General features: G+C 42.4%; 1 protein-coding gene across 9 annotated transcripts in view; it reads left to right on the forward strand.

Moving 5' to 3' along the window:
* MTFR1 (mitochondrial fission regulator 1) overlaps window positions 1-18,592 on the forward strand; it is a 99,040-nt gene that overhangs the window by 12,026 nt on the left and 68,422 nt on the right. For 4 of the 9 annotated variants that reach the window (XR_007918616.2, XM_070075098.1, XM_008255583.4 and 1 more), the window contains exons 1-2: window positions 3,146-3,281; window positions 15,299-15,435. The gene's annotated coding sequence lies outside the window, so the exon portion shown is untranslated. Of the gene's footprint in view, window positions 1-2,908; window positions 3,282-15,298; window positions 15,436-18,592 lie in introns of those variants that run through there. The other 5 variants (XM_070075100.1, XM_070075101.1, XM_070075102.1 and 2 more) reach the window with 4 other exon arrangements.

Genomic DNA, 18,592 nt, shown 5'->3' on the forward strand with positions numbered 1-18,592 from the left:
AGGGCTGCAGTAATCTCAAGACTTAAGTGACAGAGGCTGTTGGCAGAACTGAATTTTTTGCAGGCTGATGGATGGAAGTTCCTTGCTGGATGCTGGTCAGAATTGTCCCTCAGTTTTTTGCCATGTGGGCCTCCTTACAGCAACTCAAACACAGCACTGGATTCCTCAAAGTGAGTGAAAGAGAAGACAAGAAAGGGAAGCTACACAGGTTGTTTTTTGTTTTTTTTTTTTAAACTAATCTCAGGAATGATCTCTCTCTTGCTATGTTTTATTCATCAAGGCCTAGCCCTTGCTCAAGGAAAAGTGTTTACATAAAGGTGTGAAAACCAGGAAGCAGCCGGTGCCACAGCCCAATAGGCTAATCCTCCGCCTTGCAGCGCCAGCACACCGGGTTCTACTCTCGGTCAGGGCACTGGATTCTGTCCCAGTTGCCCCTCTTCCAGGCCAGCTCTCTGCTATGGCCCAGGAGTGCAGTGGAGGATGGCCCAGGTCCTTGGGCCCTGCACCCCATGGGAGACCAGGAGAAGCACCTGACTCCTGCTTTTGGATCAGTGCGGTGCGCCGGCCAAGCGCGCCAGCAGCGGCAGCCATTGGAGGGTGAACCAACAGCAAAGGAAGATCTTTCTCTCTGCTCTCTCACTGTCCACTCTGCCTGTCAAAAAAAAAAAAAAAAACAAACAGAAGCGGGGAACATTGTGGGGCCACCATTTAGGCTGCCTGACACAGAGATATAAGCAAGAATTTAAGAACAAGGTGGTAATATAGTACCTATCTCTATCCATTCAGATAGGCTAAAGTCAACGACACCCTAATATCAATGAGCACACCTGATATCTAGATCTTAAGTTTCTTTTCCTTTTTAAGATTTATTTTATTTTATTTTATTTGAAGGGTAGACATTAGTAAAACTTAACTAAAGTCTAGAGTTTAGTGAATACAAGCAGCAATGTACTAAACTTGGCTCCCTAGTTTTGTAAATGTGTCATGGTAATGTAACAAGTTAACATGTATCATGGTAATGTAACATGTTAACATCAGGGGGAAACCTGCTAAAGGGTACACAGGATATTTCTATATCTTTGCAACAGCTTGTAAATCTGAAATTATTCTAAAATTAATTTTATTAAAAGCAAAAAACAAAGTATTCTGCTTGTAATTTTAAAAGTGTGTGATGATGGGAAGATTTTCCCCTAGATGAGTTTCTGGCTCAGCACATTTCAAATTCTTTCTCTTCCACTAGCCATATACTTCTGGCCCCAGGTGCCATGATACCCACCTTTGTGTCACAGCCTTGAGTGAGATGGCACACAGCACAGACAGGAGTTATTTCTGGAATCCCCTCCACTACAAGAGAAGCAGGAATAACTTACTGGGGAGTGGCCCAAGTTTAATTCAGATCTCCCAAGTTGCAGATTATTCTGAGGCACTGAGTATTATGGGAAATGTGAAGGAAGGGAACAAAAACTTTCCCTTTGTGGTGGGTGATTTAAGACCCCCTCTTTTTAAATAATAGATATCACCCAGATCTCCAAGTTGCAGATTATTCTGAGGCACTTAGTATTAAGGGAAATGTGAAGGAAGGGAACAAAAACTTCCCCTTTGTGGTGGGTGATTTAAGACCCCCTCTTTTTAAATAATAGAGAACAACATATAAGGATGTGAATTCATTCGGTACCAGGATTTCTCCTTGGGTCTCAAGACTGGTCTAAGTCAGGAGCGTGGAGCACAGCTTCATTACTTTAGCAGTAAATACAACTAGAAGACTTTCGGAAGAAACAGGTGATGCCGGTTCAAGTCCCTGCTGCTCCACTTCCAATCCAGTTTCCTGCCAGTGGCCAGGGAAGACAGTGGAAGATGGCCCAAGTGCTTGGTCCCCTGCACTCACACGGGAGACCCAGAAGCAGCTCCTAGTTCCTGACTTCGGATTGGCCCAGCTCTGGCTTGCAGCCATTTGGGGAGTGAACCAGAAGATCTAAGACCTCTCTTACTCTGTCTCTAAACTAAGTAAAATATTTAAACACACACACACACACACACACACACACAACAAAACAGGTGATGTTGTTAGAAATGTCACTGTCAGTTGGCCCTATCCCTTTGGCTCAGATACTGTTGCTATTCCGTGAAGCTTCTCACCAAGCTCTCATTCCTCTCAAGGTGTTCCCTGAGCCACCCCACATGTTCAGGCATGTCTCCTGGGCTCCTGTCACCGTGGCTTCCTACTATGCCTTAGGATCACATATGTCACGTCTGTGTTTCACCTCCCTGTTATCCTGTCCTGTAAACTCAATGAAGGGTGTGGCTCAAGGCTTTTCTTAATCTTTGTAATGTCACAGTGGCCTTCACCAAGTCCTTGTTGAGTAAATGAATGATTACTGAAGGAGGGGAGGAAGAAACTTGGGCTACCCAGGGCACGAACACCCAGTTCTTAGGGCTTGTGGAGGGACCTCTGCGATCAGCTGCAAAGGGCGGGTAAGAGACAGCCAATCAACGAACTCTTCAAAGACCAATACAGAACTAGTTAGAGGTGGTCTCACCCTACATATGAACCTTTTATGAATATGAATCATGCCTACACACATTATCATGCCGAACAGAGTTCATGCTAAGTGTTATGATTGTATTTTCATGACAATCATTTGAAATACAGACCTTCAACTTTTAAAAACCATGTTCACCAATGAATCAGACTGAACAGACGCTGGGACCAAAGATAGTAAAGCAGTATCTTTATCCACCACGTACTTTGGACAACCCCAAGCCCCCACTCCTCCCAAACAGACACACCCCGGATGTGAGGTCCGCCCAGAAGATCTGCCGGGTGAACCCAAGTCCCTATAGCGTGGTATGAAATGGACTTAACATATGTTAGGTTAACGAGGGCTTAAAACGTATGTCTTCTTTCAAGGTAATACACACTTGGCGGCTACATTCAGAATGAGGGTCTCCCTATAGACCCAGAGCATGAAGTTTACCAACAAAAGCCCTCTCCAGGAGCCAGCAGTGAAGGCACAAAGCGAGGGCCACGCGAAAGCACACGCCCCTCGCCGAACCCTGCGCGTGCGCACACCGACCGAGAAAGGCGGCCGGCGGCATTTGGGGCGGTCTCTTTGCCTTCCGTCGGCGTCTCCCTACACCCGCCTCCGAGTCGGAGGAAATAGAGGATTGGTTAGCTTGGCCCTGGCTCGGGGCGGGGATTGGCTGATTGGCAGCAACGCCCCGGGACAACCAATCTGGAGGCCTGAGTAGCTGGAGAAGGTGCTGGGTGCCGCGCGGCCGAGGTACGTGGGGCTGGGGACTCGGAAAAGCGGTTGGGGAGAGGGTGAAGGAGGCAGTCCCCGGGCAGGCGGCGGTGGGACGCTCCGTTAGTAGTCGGGGCGGGAATGGAGGGAGTCCGGTTTGGGAATGCGGGGAGACCGGCGGGCTCCGTGGGCCGATTGGGTGTCTGCACCGCGGCCCGCCGATCGGAGGCGGAGATGTCCTCCGGCTGCCTGGTGGCTGAAGGGCCTCGTGGGTCCGGAGCTCTGAGGGAGCGGAGAGGAGGCTCCGACCTGTCCCGAAGCTGGGACTCGCCACCTGCGGGTCTACCCCGTATCCCCGGCGCCCTCCCCCGCGCTCTGCAGAGTCCGTCGTTTGCGCGCCGGCCGGCAGGCGGCGGCCCGGTGGGCTGTGGCGCCCTTTCCCGGGCCTCGGGAGCCGGCCCCGGGGATTCCGGGAGGAGGAGCGCGCTCCCGGGTCCGCTTAGGAGGCTTGACCTGCTTCACCTGGCTGCGTTGCTTTGTCGCTTTCCGCCTCCCAGAACTTTGTAACGCATCTTCCTGACCGTGACCAGGGTTTTGCTTGAAGCCCCAGACAAGTCGGCCTTTGGGCATTAAAAACCAGTTTTCCTAAGACAGTCTTTGAGTGTAGAGAAGTTGAGCGAATAAACTCCAGCGTCAACTCTGTTCCCTTGGTTATTTTGAAGTAAGTCGCAGACATCCCGTTTAATCTCTTTTTAACATATTTCTATGGTGCTGTCTAATCACTTGCTTTTTAGAGGAATTGAGTACATTAAGGCGCACGTTAAAGAGCGTACTACAAGGTTGACTGCCCTGTGCTCAGGTTTTAAAAATTTCTGAGATCGAAGGTCGTAAATAACCTAGGGTGTCGTGTCATGACTTTGGAGCATAAATAATTGTGTTGGTCATTTCTGTTTATGGAGAGCTTAGTATGCATGAGGCCCTGTGAAACTGTTTCCACCTTTTTATTTTACTACAGCCCTCTGAAGGTGTTAGCTCATTTCACAATTGAAGGAAAAATAAATTAGGTCACCCAGTTTGGCTAAGATTACCCTGCTTCTAGGGGTGGGAGATGGAATGAAGGATGCTAATCTTGATCTTTGTCATTGTAAACGTCTTGCTCTTTTCACCATAATCAAGTTTCCACAAGCAGGAGTTAAGACGGAACTGTTGTAGAAAATGATTTCTATTGAGCTACACAACCATATTGGTTTTACAGATGTACAAAACAGTAAGAAAGAGGTATGTTTCTTTGAAACAGTAAACAAATGCAACTGAATTTTAAGTTATGAGCAACATATATAAATGTAGCTCAATAAATACAGGACTAAACATTTTATTATTTAACACATGGCCAGTTAAAGGGGAAAGAAAAGGCAGGAAGTATATACATCAATGAGTAGGCACTCCTTTAGTGCATCCTGGATATTTAGACTGAATATTTCATCTGTATTCCTCATCTTCCCAATCTTAACACCACTTTTGTGACAGTGTGTTCATCCAAATAATGTGGGTTGAATAAGGAACTAGAAAGATAGTTGAAGGTAGGATAGCCTCAGTTGTGAAGGAAGTTCAATGCCAAGTCCAAGGAGTCTGAATTTAATGAGCAAAGAAGTGACATCTCATAGGTGGGTAGTGACCTGGCACTGTCAAAGATGATTTTACCTGAGCTGTGGAAGGATTAGTGAGTTGACCTGAAGAACATAAAGGAAATAAATGTTGCTATCTGGTGAATTTATGAAAAAAAGGGAAGTAGTGAAGAAAAGAAAGCCTGAATAAAACAGATGGTGTGATAAAATAGATTCTGAAGTGTTGGTGAACTTCATTTTCCAGGGATTTTTCTTGGACAGTCTTACACACTGCCCTTTGAAATGTTAATTATTACTCAGCTGTTCAACTCTTTTTATTATGTACTTGTTGCAGAAATTACATAATTTAGGTAAGTTGCCAAAAATGTAATCCCACCATTTCAATAGCCCCTGATGCTTACCTATATATCCTAGACAAGGGGTTGGCAAATTGTGGTCCAAGGGCCTAAACTGGCCTGAGGCTGTTTTGGTGTGCACTGAGAGAGTGGAGTTTTTACATTTATGTAAAAAACAATACAAAAAAAATGTTTAAAACTATTTCATGATACTTGAAAATGATTTGAAACTAATTTCAGTGTTCACAAACCTAGCTATGCTCATTTATTTACATATTGTCTGTGGCTGCTTTTGCACTGAGCGGGCAAAGATTGAAAATATTTTTGTCAACCCCTCTCCCTCTTGATCTTTTTTTCAATCAACGTCCCTAAACACATTTATTTACAAAAATGAGATTATATGCAGTATTTTGTAATCTGATTTATATATTGAGCATCTTTTTTAAGATTTAAAACTATCTTTTTTTAAAAAAAAATTTTATTTGAAATGTAGAGTTACAGAGAGAGGAGAGACAGAGATATCTTACCACTGGTTCACTTCCCACATGGCCACAAAGCCAGGTCTTGGCTAGGCCAAAGCCAAGAGCCTCATCCACATGGGTGCAGGAGCCTAGGGACTTAAGCCATCCTCCACTGCTTTCCCAGGTGCATTGGCAGGGAGCTGGATTGGAAGTGGAGCTGCCAGGACTCAAATTGATGCCCATATGGGATACTGGTGCCACAAGCCACAGCTTTAACCCATTGAGCTACAGTGCCAGCCCCCTGAATATCTTTTTATTGTCTGATTATTTCAGAGTATGAATGTGGTACCAATTGTATATTTAACCAATCTTTTTGTTAGATATTTTGGTTTCCTTTCCAGTTTTTAAAAGCTATTCATGATTCTTGAGAGGAGAGGTTTTTCTACAGATTTTATTTTTAATTTTTAGATTTATTTGTTTATTTGGAAGGCATAGTGACAGAGGGACATACACAGCTCTTCCATCTGCTTTTTCACTTCCCAAATGTCTACAAGAGCCAGGGCTTGGCCAAACTGAAGCCAGGAGCCAAGACTCCATCTGGGTCTCCCACTTGAGTGCTAGAGAGTCATGTCCTTGAGCCATCATCTGCTATCTCCCAGACACATTAGCAAGAAGCCGAATTCTGAATTGGAAGCAGAGAAAGCTGAAAGTCAAACAGGCATTCTGACACAGGATGTAGGCATCACAAACAGTGCCTCAACCTGCTGTGCCACAGCACATGCCCTCAAATTTTTGTCAGCTTCTTTCTCTCTCTCTCTCTTTTTTTTTTAAGATTTATTTATTTGAAAGAGTTAGAGAGATAGAGACAGAGATAAAGGTCCTCCATCCGCTGGTTCACTTCCCAGATGGCTGTAATGGCTAGCTGCACCAATCTGAAGCCAGGAGCCTCTTCCGGTCTCCCACGTGGGTGCAGGGGCCCAAGGACTTGGGCCATCTTCTACTGCTCTCCCAGGCCATAGCAGAGAGCTGGATAGGAAGTGGAGCAGCCAGGTCTCAAACTGGCGCCTGTATGGGATGCTGGTGCTTCAGGCCAGGGCATTAACCCGTTGTGCCACAGTGCTGGCCCCAGTCAGCTTATTTCTTTAGGAGAAATTTCTAGAGGGGCTGGGACAGTGGTGTAGCCAGTAGAGTCGCTGCCTGTGAATCTAGCATCCTGTATGAGTGTTTCTGATCCAACTTGCTGCTGATGGCCTGGGAAAAGCAGTGGAGAACAGCCCAAGTGTTTGGGCCTCTGCTATCCACAAGAGATATCTGGAAGAGGCTCCTGGCTCCTGGTTTCCGCCTGGCCCAGTGCTGGCCTTCACAGCCATCTGGGAAGTGAACCAGTGGATGGAAGACCTCTCTACTTCTCTCTCTGTAACTTTGAAATAAATGAAATAAATCTCTTAAAAAAAAATTCGAGAAATGAAACTGCTGTTGTCTACATAATGGAATGCTCACCCAAAACGTTGCATTTTTGCCATGCCTTTACCAATATGGATTGTCTCCTTTTTCATATTTGCCAGTTTTGATGAGGAAAAGTGGTAACAGTTTTTAGTTAATTTTTTTATTTGGTTACTAGTGAGCTCCTTAAACATTTTTTTTTTCAAATGTTTGGTTGCGTTTCCACTTGCAAAATGCCTGTGCAAGTATTTTACCAATTTTTCTGTTGTACTTATCTTTTGCTTGGTTTGCAAGCACTTTATGTTCATTAAGGATGTTAGTCATTTGTTTAGTTGCCATTAGGTGCCTCAATTATCTATTCTCAAAAGCTAGAATGGCTAGTAAAATGAAATATATGTGTCTGCTGGGAGAGCACTCAGGGCTGCTGTTGTAAGGACTGGAATATGGTACTTCTGAAACAGTTCCTTCTTTTATAAAACTGAACTTATGTCAATCTGTAAGTTGTCATTTTTAAAAATTTTATTTTCACTTCATTTAGAAGGCTGAGAGAGATACCAATCTTCCATCTGCTGGTTCACTCCCCAAATGCTCATGAATTGTATAAGTATTTGATATCATTTAACAGATCAACTTAACACAGCTGAATTTGACTAGTATCAATTGGTTGTGGTTTAAATGGTTTAAATTAAGTCTTTTAGACTGAAAAAAAAAAACATATAATGTATTCTTTAATATATCAACATCGAATCGTGTGTCTTAGCTTTAACTCAGTATTTTATCATGAAAATCCTTTCATGCATAGCTGTATCTTTTTGGTTTATTATTTTTTAAAGACTTATTTAGTTGATATCAGAGTTAGAGAGATGCAAAGACAGAGAAATCTTCCATCCATTGGTTCACTCCCCAAATGGCCACAACAGCCAGGGTGGGAACTAGGCCCATCGAGAGCCAGGAGCCAGGAGCTTCCCCCGGGTCTCCCATGTAGATGCAGGGGCCCAAGTACTTGGACTGTCTTTCATTGCTTTCCCAGGCTCTTTAGCAGGGAGCTGAGTTGGAAGCGGAGCAGCAGCAGGGACTCAAACCCAGCACCCATATCTAATGCCGGCGCCAACCCACTATGCAATGGTTTTACCCCCTATGCCACAGCGCCGACCCCCTATTTATTTATTTTTAAAATATTTACTAATTCATCTGAAAGGGTTAGAGGGAAAGTCAGAGAGATAGTCTTCATCCACTGGTTCATTCCCTGCATGGCTGCAACTGCCAGGGCTGGAGCTAGGAGCTTCATCCAGGTCTCCCTCCTGAATAGTAGGGGCCCAAGCATTTGGGTCATCTGCTGCTTTTCCAGGCTGTTGGCGGGGAGTTGGTTGTAAGTGGAGTAGCCGGGTCTCAAACTGGCCCCCATATGGGATGCCAGCATTGAAGGTGGCAGCTTTACCTGCTACACTACAATGCTGGCCCTTCTTTTTTGTTTTAATTACCTTAAACTTAGAACAGATGTGTTGAGTTTAACTATGCCCCTATTCAAGGACTTTTAGATTGTCTCTAGTTTTCCCTTTCATAACTAATTCTTTAGTAAATACCTTTATCAGTTTTCAAACACTGAACGTCTTCATTTACAAAGAGTTTTTCCAGTAAGACAATTTTTAAAATATACATGGTATACTTGAAAGTCAAAGTTACAAGGAAAAGAGGGAGAGACAGATCTGTTTGCTGGTTCATGCTGGCTGAAATCAGGAGCCAGGCACTTCATTTGGGTCTCTCATCTCATAGTATACTTATTACACAATTTATCAAAATCACCTTTACAGTGAATTTTTGTCACTCCCTTGAGCCCAAGAGCAGCAGCATTTATTTATTTTTTCATTAAATACTTATTGATTTATTTATTTGAAAGGCAGAGCAACAGAGAGGGGAAGGGCAGGGAGAGAGAGAATCTTCCACCCACTGGTTCACGGCCCAAATGACCACATCTGCCAGAGCAGAGCCAATCAGAAGCCAGGAGCCAAGAGCTTCATATGAGTCTCCCACGTGGGTGAGGGGACCCAGGGACTTGGGCCATCTTTGGCTGCTTTTCCACGTGCGTTAGCAGGTAGCTGGAAGGAGGTGGAGCAGCGGGGACACAAACTAGCTCTCATATGGGATGCCAGTGTTGCAAGAGGTAGCTTTACCCATTAGGCTGAGATGCCAGCCCCAGATCTTTAGCTGAAATGGAAATATCACCTCTGTCTCTACATTTATATCCATTTACATCATCAAGAAAGATAGCTTCAGGGCCAGCATTGTGGCATAACAGTAAAGCTGCCTTCTGTGGTGCCTGCATCCCATATGGATGCCGGTTCAAGTCCTGAATGCTCCACTTCCAATCCAGCTCACTGCTATGGCCCGGGAAAGCAGTAGAGGATGGTCCAAGTGCTTGGGCCCCTGCACCCGTGTGGGAGACCCGGAGGAGGCTTCTGGCTCCTGGCTTCCGATCGACGCAGCTTCAGCCATTGTGGCCATCTGGGGAGTGAACCAGGGCATGGAAGACCTCTCTCTGAGTCTCTATAACTTTGCCTTTCAAATAAATAAAAGAAAGTTTCTAACAATGCCCTTTAGAAGTCTTAATTTCAGGCTGGCACTGTGGCTCACTAGGCTAGTCCTCCGCCTGCGGCACTGGCATCCCGGGTTCTAGTCCTGGTTGGGGCGCCGGTTCTGTCCTGGTTGCTCCTCTTCCAGTCCAGCTCTCTGCTGTGGCCCTGGAAGGCAATGGAGGATGGCCCAGGTCCTTGGGTCCTGCACCCGCATGGGAGACCAGGAGGAAGCACCTGGCTCCTGGCTTCGGATTGCCGCAGCGCACCAGCCGTAGCGGCCATTTGGGGGGTAAACCAAGGGAAGGAAGACCTTCTTCTGTCTCTCTCACTGTCTAACTCTGCATGTCAAAAAAAAAAAAAAAAAAAAAGCCTAATTTCATATCTAAAGTATGTTGACTGAAAAGAATTTTCATGAGGTTTTAGATAGTTATGTTAACATACCTCTTATCTAACCAGTTTCACCTTTTGTTGAGAGATGTATTAAAGGTCATGAGATTTATTTATTTATGGTCTTTAAAAAATGACATTTTGTCAGATTCTATTGTGAGCACTGGGAATATAGCAGTGTACTTAATTTTGCATGAGTAGAATATGAATTCTGAATTACTGTCAAATTGTACTTATAGGTGGAATACTATATCATTGTTTTATAGTATGAGATATAGCAGTGGTTGCTAGACTTGAATTTCAAAGTTTAGTTTTCTAAAAGTAGAGGAGAGGATTGACACAAGAAAGACAACTTCACACAAGGAACGACGTCTTTAAAAAAAATAACAGCTACCCACTGTCCCCATCTCCTAGGAGAATAGGCATTTTACGCCACAGATGTTGGAAAAATAAAGGACCGTAGCTCTAAATTGAATAAACTTTTTTCTTTTTTTTTTTTTTTCTTCATGGTCCTTTTTTTCTGCATCATTGGCGCTGAAGTTTTTAGACTGTCATTTGGGGTACACTGATATGGTTTATCTAGTCTCTTAGTATTCTGAGAACATAAAACATCATTCTAATGATGATTTAACCTACCAAAAAACTAAGAATGTTCTGTTAATCTTCTTAGATATTTTCCCCAACTATAAAATAGGTCAGATTCCTCCTAAAGATAGTTTAATGGCCTTTTCCTTGAACAATTCTCAAAGACCTTATAAAAATAATCTCCATATAAATCTTGTAATCTTGCTGTAAGTGTTGAAACTTTTTAAATTTTTGGCATTTTACATTTCATAACAACTTTATTGTTAAAGTGATGGGGTTGTGAAATTATTGCTAGTAACTTTTATTGTGACTATCTCAAACAGACATCATATTATTTCATGATGGTATTATTTTGTATTTTCCTTATTTGACAGCTATACATTCTAGTCTAGCAATATATTATTATATATTTTCATAGTGTTTATGGAGGGAAATAAAATTGTTTTCAAAGTTTATGTATTTCTCACTTACTCTAGACTTTTTTTTTCTGTTAGCTGCCAACCATACCTCTCTACAAAAGGTAATTTGCTATTTCTTATATATAGCCTGTGCCAGAGTAGACTACACTGTAAGCCTAAACCATCTTATTCTGAGGAGTTACATTTTATTTATATAATCGACATGCATGTTCATATGGAACCTAGAAAATAAAATGCAGCCTGCTTTCTTAGCTTTCCTTTTTTTTTTATTTTTTATTTTTTTGGACAGGCAGAGTTAGACAGTGAGAGAGAGAAACAGAGAGAAAGGTCTTCCTTCCATTGGTTCACCCCCCAAATGGCCTCTACAGCTGGCGTGTAGCACCGGTCCGAAGCCAGGAGCCAGGTGCTTCCTCCTGGTCTCCCAGGAGGGTGCAGGGCCCAAGGACCTGGGCCATCCTCCACTGCCTTCCAGGGCCACAGCAGAGAGCTGGACTGGAAGAGGAGCAACCAGGACAGAACCGGCACCCCAACCTGAACTAGAACCCGGGGTGCCAGTGCCACAGGCGGAGGATTAGCTTAGTGAGCCACGGCGCCGGCCAGCTTTCCTTATTAAAACCTTTTTTATTTTGAAGTGTTACACAGAAAAATGCACAAACCTAAATGTACAACTCAATAACTTATCACAAAGCAAACATCCAGGTTAAGAAATAGGTTGTTGGCACTCCACAAAACCCCTTTATGACATACTTTTAACTGTTAGCCATCTCTACCCAAAGGGTAACCACCACTCTAACTTCTACATTCAAACTTATTTTGATTTTTGTGATTTTCTTAATGCCTTAGGATCTGTAGTGATGTTGCTTTCTTCATTCAATTTATATTGATATGCACACCCTTTCTCTTCTTTCTAAATAAATCTCATTAGAAGTCTATATTTTTATTAGTCTCAGGAATCAACTGTTGCCTTGTGTTACTTGTTTGCTTCAATAGTTCTCTGATACTTTCAAATAGGTGATTGTATAAATATATTATGTGTTATGTATTTTATTTGACAGGTAGAGTGTTAGGAAGCAAGAGAGCAAGATCTTCCATTCTCTGGTTCACTCCCCAAATGCTGCAGTAGCACAGGGCTGAGCCAGGAGCCTGGGACTCCATCTGGGTCTCTCACATGGGTGCAAGGACTGGGCTTACATGCTGGCGTTGCAGGAGATGATTTAACCTGTTGTGCCCTAGTATCAGCCCTTATGACTTTTATATTTTGTCTAGTTAGTTTACTAATTGTCATCAATGGAGAGAGTTTGTCTGAAATTACATAGCTCACCTGTATTAGAAGCAAAGTTCCTTTTAGATATCTGTTCACTATTGAGAAGGCATAAGAAGGGCACTGGCTTGGGGGTTAGGTTCTCTCATTTAATATCAGAATGTTAATTGAGCAACTTTTATGTCCTATCTGCTTTGCCGCAGGCTGGGGCCTGTGATTCCTAAGACAGTTTCTGCCCTTGAGGGAATTAAATTCCAGTAAAGGAGACAAACAGTTTAGCTCCATTGTTTTAATGTGCTACTCCATAGGAGAATATATCCTGGTCATATATTCAGTCACCTCTTGGAGGAAGTGGTAGCTAAGCTGAAAGAAAGGGTGAGTAAGGATACAGAGGGTGGAGGAATACCTGGATAGGAGGAAAGTCCAGAGATGAAGAAAGCATGTTGAGGGGCTGGCGCTGTGGCACAGTGGCTTAACGCCCTGGCCTGAAGCTACGGCATACCATGTGGGTGCCAGTTGGAACCCGGCTGCTCCACTTCCTGTCCATCTCTCTGCTATGGCCTGGGAAAGCAGTGGAAGATGGCCCAAGTCCTTGGGCCCCTGCACCCATGTTGGAGACCTGGAAGAAGCTCCTGGCTCCTGGCTTCTAATTGGCGTGGCTCCTGGCTTCTAATCTGCGCAGCTCTGGCCATTGCGGCCAGTTGGGGAGTGAACCATCGGATGGAAGACCTCTCTCTCTGTATCTCTGAGTTTCAAATAAATAAATAAATCTTTAAAAAAAAAAAAAAGCATGTTGGATTTCTGCATTTACCTTTGTGGCTGAACTAAAGAGTAAGATATAAACATGGGGGATAGGAAAGAATAGAGGCTGGATCATAAAGGACCTACTTCACTATTGAGAATGGATAGAAAGGGGAGGGCAAAACTGGTGGACAGATAGTCTAATTAATGTGGGTTTTTTTTTTTTTTTACATTAGTGAAAGCTTAGAATAACAGTAAGGACATTGGAGATGAAATCTGGTATATTTAGAAGAAAAAATAGAACCTGATTGTAGACAGTGAAAGAAAGAAGGAATAATTGGCAGTAGGGATGCCATTTTCTGAGGTAGGGAGCCCATATGCAACAAATTTTTGGGGAAAGTTAAGGAATTCAAATTTAGATTTCTATAGATGAGTGAAACAGGAAAATAGTAAGCAATTGAAGTTAACAGGGGACAGGAGAAAATTTACGTTATATATGGGGCATCTGTGGTATCGTGAGAGCTCTGAAATGAGGAGATAGAATCCTGAGCACATAGTTGGAAGGCTGTGGGATAGAATAGTCACAGATATAGCTAAGTATATGGCATGTGAAGTGTCAGGATGTTGAAGGATTTCTTGAGGAAAGATTCTGTCAGTTTGAGTAGTATATAAAATGTTTGAAGTAACTGCTCTGGAATGCAAGTTGGGGAGCTGGTGATGTGGCATAGCAAGTTAAGTCTCCACCTGGCATACGATACAGTCACAGGTTTGAGTCCCAGATGCTCCAGTCCAGCTCCCTGCCAGTGTGTTTGGGAAAGCAGGGGAGGATGGCCCAAGTGGCCTATGTGGGAAGAAGCTCCTGGATCCTGGCTTCAGCCTGGCTCAACGCTGGCCATAGTAGCCAATTGGGGGGTAAACCAGCAGATGGAAGATAACTCTCCCTCTCTCCCTCTCTTCTCTGTAACTCTAGTTTTCAAATAAAAAAAGTGAATTTTTAAGAAAAAAATAAAGAACACAAGAGGAGAAAGGAGGAAAATAAGATTTTTCTAGAATGATGAGAAGCAGTGAAGGCCCAGCTGAGACTGGAAATAATATATTGGTTACAACATCAAAACGTAAAGTTCAGTAACTTTTCTGTAGCTCAGTTGTAGGAAATATAATCTGTTGGAATCATCATTTTGGCTTATTGAATAAATAAGAGAGTAAAGCAAAGAGTTGAAAATATTTGCAAGGGGTGGGTGTTGTGGCATAGTTGGTAAAGCCACCACCTGCGACACTGGCAATCCGTATTGATGCCAGTTCTACTCCCAGCTGCTCCACTTCTGATTCATCTTACTGCTAATACACCTGGGAAAGCAGTGGAGAATGGCTCAAGTACTCGTTGGGCACCTGCATTCACAAGGGAAACCCAGATGAAGCTCCTGGGTTTGGTCTGGACCAGCTCTGGCAGTTGTGGCCATTTAGGGAGTGGACCCGCAGATGGAAGATCACTCTGTCTCTCCTCCTCTTTCTCTAATTCTGCCTTTCAAGTAAATAAATATTTAAAAAATTTAAAAAATACTATCAAAGCAATGGCTCAAGTGATTTTTTTTTTTTTTTTTTTGGCTGAATGAATAGAAGAAACTAAAGGTGAGAAGAGACTGTTAGGTGGGTGAAAATTATAGGAGAAGAAACAGAGGATCTCAATTGATCAAATTGTATGTCAAAGGAGTTAAAACGTGACTTTTTTTTAATTCTAGATTTTGTTTTTAAATGAAATGCATCTTAATAAAATTTTATGGAGTAAATATACCTAGAGTATATATGTCAAGAAATAGAAGATTTCTGGCACTCTAAAAAAGTTCCTTTCATGCTCCTACTGTAGGTCACTGTTCCTGTTTTCAAAGATGATAAAACTTTGGAAAGGAAAACAAAACCCCAACATATGATTATTTTAGTTTCAGCTTTGCGCTTTTTAGATCTTTATCTAAATGGACTTGTACAGTACTGTTTAATGTACCACTTACACAGTAAGAATATAAGATATATTTGTTGATATACTAGTGCTAATGAAGTCAAAGTGCAGAATTCCTTTTAGGGAAGGACTTGGAGTGAGGCAGCAACTCTGCTAATGTCATAGCTGAATTATGGAGAATGACTCAGTTATCTTATTTGACAACCACAGTGAGAGTGGTTAAGTATTACCTCCAAAAAAAAAAGTGACTTTGTTTTTGTTTCTTAATGAAGGTATAATTACATACAGCAAAATCCACTCTTTTTGGTGAACATTTCTATGGTGAACTGTCATATCACTGCTACTACAACCAAGATAAAAGAATAGTTCCGTGTTCCTTCTGCTTCCTCTTTAGCTAAGCCAGCCTGTGGTAAGCACTGATCTGTTTTTTGTTCCTTTGGGTTGGCCTTCGAGGGTTTTTTTATTTTATTTATTTATTTGAGATTAGTTTACTTGAAAGGCAGAATATCTGAGAGAGTGGGGGGGGAGGGAGACAGAGACAGAGATATCTTTCTTCTGCTAGTTCACTCACCAAATGGCCACAACAGCAAGGGCTGGACTATCTTGAAGCTGGGAGCCAGGAACTGTATCCTGGTCTCATACACAGGTGGCAGGGGCCCACGTATGTGGGCCATCTTTCATTCACTGCCCTCCTGGGAGCATTAGCAAGAAGCTGGATTCAAAGCAGAGCAGCCAGAAATCAAACTAGCACTCCAATATGGAATGCCAGCACTGCAAGTGGCAACCTTAAACTGTTCCACTGGCCCCATGGAAGGGTTTTTTTTTTTAAAAAAAACTTAGAGAAATAATTGGTGGGAAACAGCATTAACATAGATTAACAGATTAAGCAAGCAGAAACCCTTTAAGAAGGCTGTAGCTGTGGAAAGAATGATCTTAAAAAACATTTTTTTTTTCCTTTGAAAGTCAGAGGGAGAAACAGAAATCTCACATTCACTGGTTTATAGTCTCCAGATGACCATAGCAGCCTGGGCTGGGCCAGGCCAAAGCCAGGAGCTGTGAGCTTAGTGTAGGTGTCTCACGTGGATGGCAAGGACCTATCTGCTCAACCTGTTATCTGCCACCTCTGAGGATGTATGTTAGTAGGAAGCTGGAATCAGCAGTGGAGCTGGAACTCAAACCCAGGCGTTCTGATGTGGGATGCTGTCATCCTGAAGCAATATTCTAAAAGGAAGCCAATTTCTGTTAAGGGATGGAGGTAGACCAGGAGAGCTCAATAGTGATAGAATATGTTTACCTTCAAAGATGATTCCAGAGATCATGGTGGAGAAGTTTGGAAGGAAAGAAAAAGAGGTCACTGTGCAATCTTCCTTCTGTGTTTAGCGATCATTTACCCTTCTTGAAAGCCCTTCTACTTTTTGATGACAGCAGCACTCTAATTTTTCTACTACCTGTTTGATCATTTTTTCTGAATGCCTTTGTGTTTTTTTTTTTTTATTTCCTGAACTCTATTCCACTTCTTCTATGTAAGTTAACTCATTTCATCATCTTTTTCTAACCAGTGCTCCTTAATCTTGATTTCTAGACCAGACCTAAAAATAAGTCAAAGTAATTTTTGCAGATAATTTTATGTACTATATGTAAACATGTAATATATATTATATGTTAATATATTTTCAGGTAATTTTTAGAAAAATTATGTGATGATTAATATTGTGTATCAACCAGACTGGGGTAAGGGATGCCCAGCTTGTTGGTCAAACATTATTTCTGAATGTGTCTGTGAGGCTGTTTCCAGAAGAGATTAGTATTTAAATCTGTAAGTAAAGAAAATTTGTACCATCCAATCTTCTGAATGCCTGAATAGAATAAAAAAACAAAAGAAGAGTGAGTTTGTTGTCTGCTTGAACTGGGACATCCATATTCTGCATGCAGAGAAGGCCCTCAAGCCACTGGACACGGATTAGGACTTTAACCATTATTAGCTCTTGTGGGCCTCCAACTTGCATATGCCAGATTGTGGACTTCTCAACTTTTATAATCACATATTATAATCTCATAATCTCTTTTTGTCTGTCCTGATGGTTCTGGCTATAGAGAGAATAATAATACTCATGTACTGTCGACTTTAAAAATGAGCAAAACCTGCACACAAATGTTTATATCAGCTTTATTAATAATTGCCAAACCTTGAAAGCAATAGATGTCTTTCAGTAGGCGAATGGATGGATAACCTGGTATATCAGGGCGATCATACATTATTTGGCACTAAAAAGAAGTGAGCTATCAATCCATGAGGTACTTTGGAGAAACTTTAAATGCATATTGGTTAAAAAAAAGTCAGTCTGAAAAGTCTACAGACTATAATTCTTATCGAATGACATTATGGAGAAGACAAAACTGAGGAAACTGAAAGGATCTGCCATTGCCAGAGATTGGGAAGGAGGGAGAGATGATTAGCCTGAATTCCAAGGATGTTTAGGATAGTGAAACTTCTCTATAACATTCTATAGCGTGGATACATGTCAACATAAATCTGTCAAAATCCACAGATGTGGGTCAGTTATGTAGCACAGTGCATTAAGCCACTGCTTATGATGCCTGCATCCCATATAGTGCCTGGTCCAATCCTTGATGCTCTGCTTCTGATCCAGCTTCCTGCTAATGCGTCTGAGTACAAGGGCCTCTGCTACCCTTGTGCGAGCCAGAGTTTCTGGCCCTTGGCTTCAGTATGGCCTAACCCTGGCTGTTACAGCCATTTGGGGAGTGAACCAGCAGTAGAAAAGGAATCTACTCAGCCCTCATCACCTCTCCCCTCCTCCTCCTCTCCCTGCTTCACCCAGTCCTCCCTCTGCTTTTCTCTGTGACTTTGTCTCTCAACTAACTAAAGAAATAAATTTTAGAGGGGAAAAGGGAACTCTAATATAAAATGTAGACTTTGAGTGATGATGTATCATTATAGGTTTGTTGAAATGTGTCACTTTGGTGTGGATAGTCAAGAGACCATACTTAAGTAAGGGTATGGGATATACAAAAAAATCTATTTTCCACTGAATTTTGCTGTGAACTTAAAACTGCTCTGAAAAAATGCCATTTTTGTTGTCTTTGTATAAAAAAAAGAAACAAAATATTTGAATAGACAGTTCAGAAAAGGTTTTTTTTTTTTTTTTTTTTGAAAGAGTTAGAGATCTAGTTTACTGCTCAGATGACCGCAGTGGCCAGAGCTGACCGGGTCAAAGTCAGGAGACAAGAGCTTCTTCCAGTTCTACCACGTGGATGGCAGGAGTCCAAATACCTGGACTATCTTCCACTGCTTTTCCTAGGCCATTAGGAGGGAGCTGAATCAGAAGTGGAATAGCCCAGGCATGAACTGGTAACCATATGGAATGTTGGCATCACAGGCAGTGGCTTTACCAGCTATGCCACCACGTTGGCCCCCAAAAGAAGATGTTGTAGTGCCCCCCAAACATGTAAAGAAATCACAGAATTACCAAAGATAAAAAAATAAAATACCAACTATTGACAAAGATGTGGAGCATCTGGAGATCTCATATTTGCTTGTGAGAATG

Source organism: Oryctolagus cuniculus, chromosome 6, assembly GCF_964237555.1.
Source record: "Oryctolagus cuniculus chromosome 6, mOryCun1.1, whole genome shotgun sequence".
Classification (NCBI taxonomy): Eukaryota; Metazoa; Chordata; class Mammalia; order Lagomorpha; family Leporidae; genus Oryctolagus; species Oryctolagus cuniculus.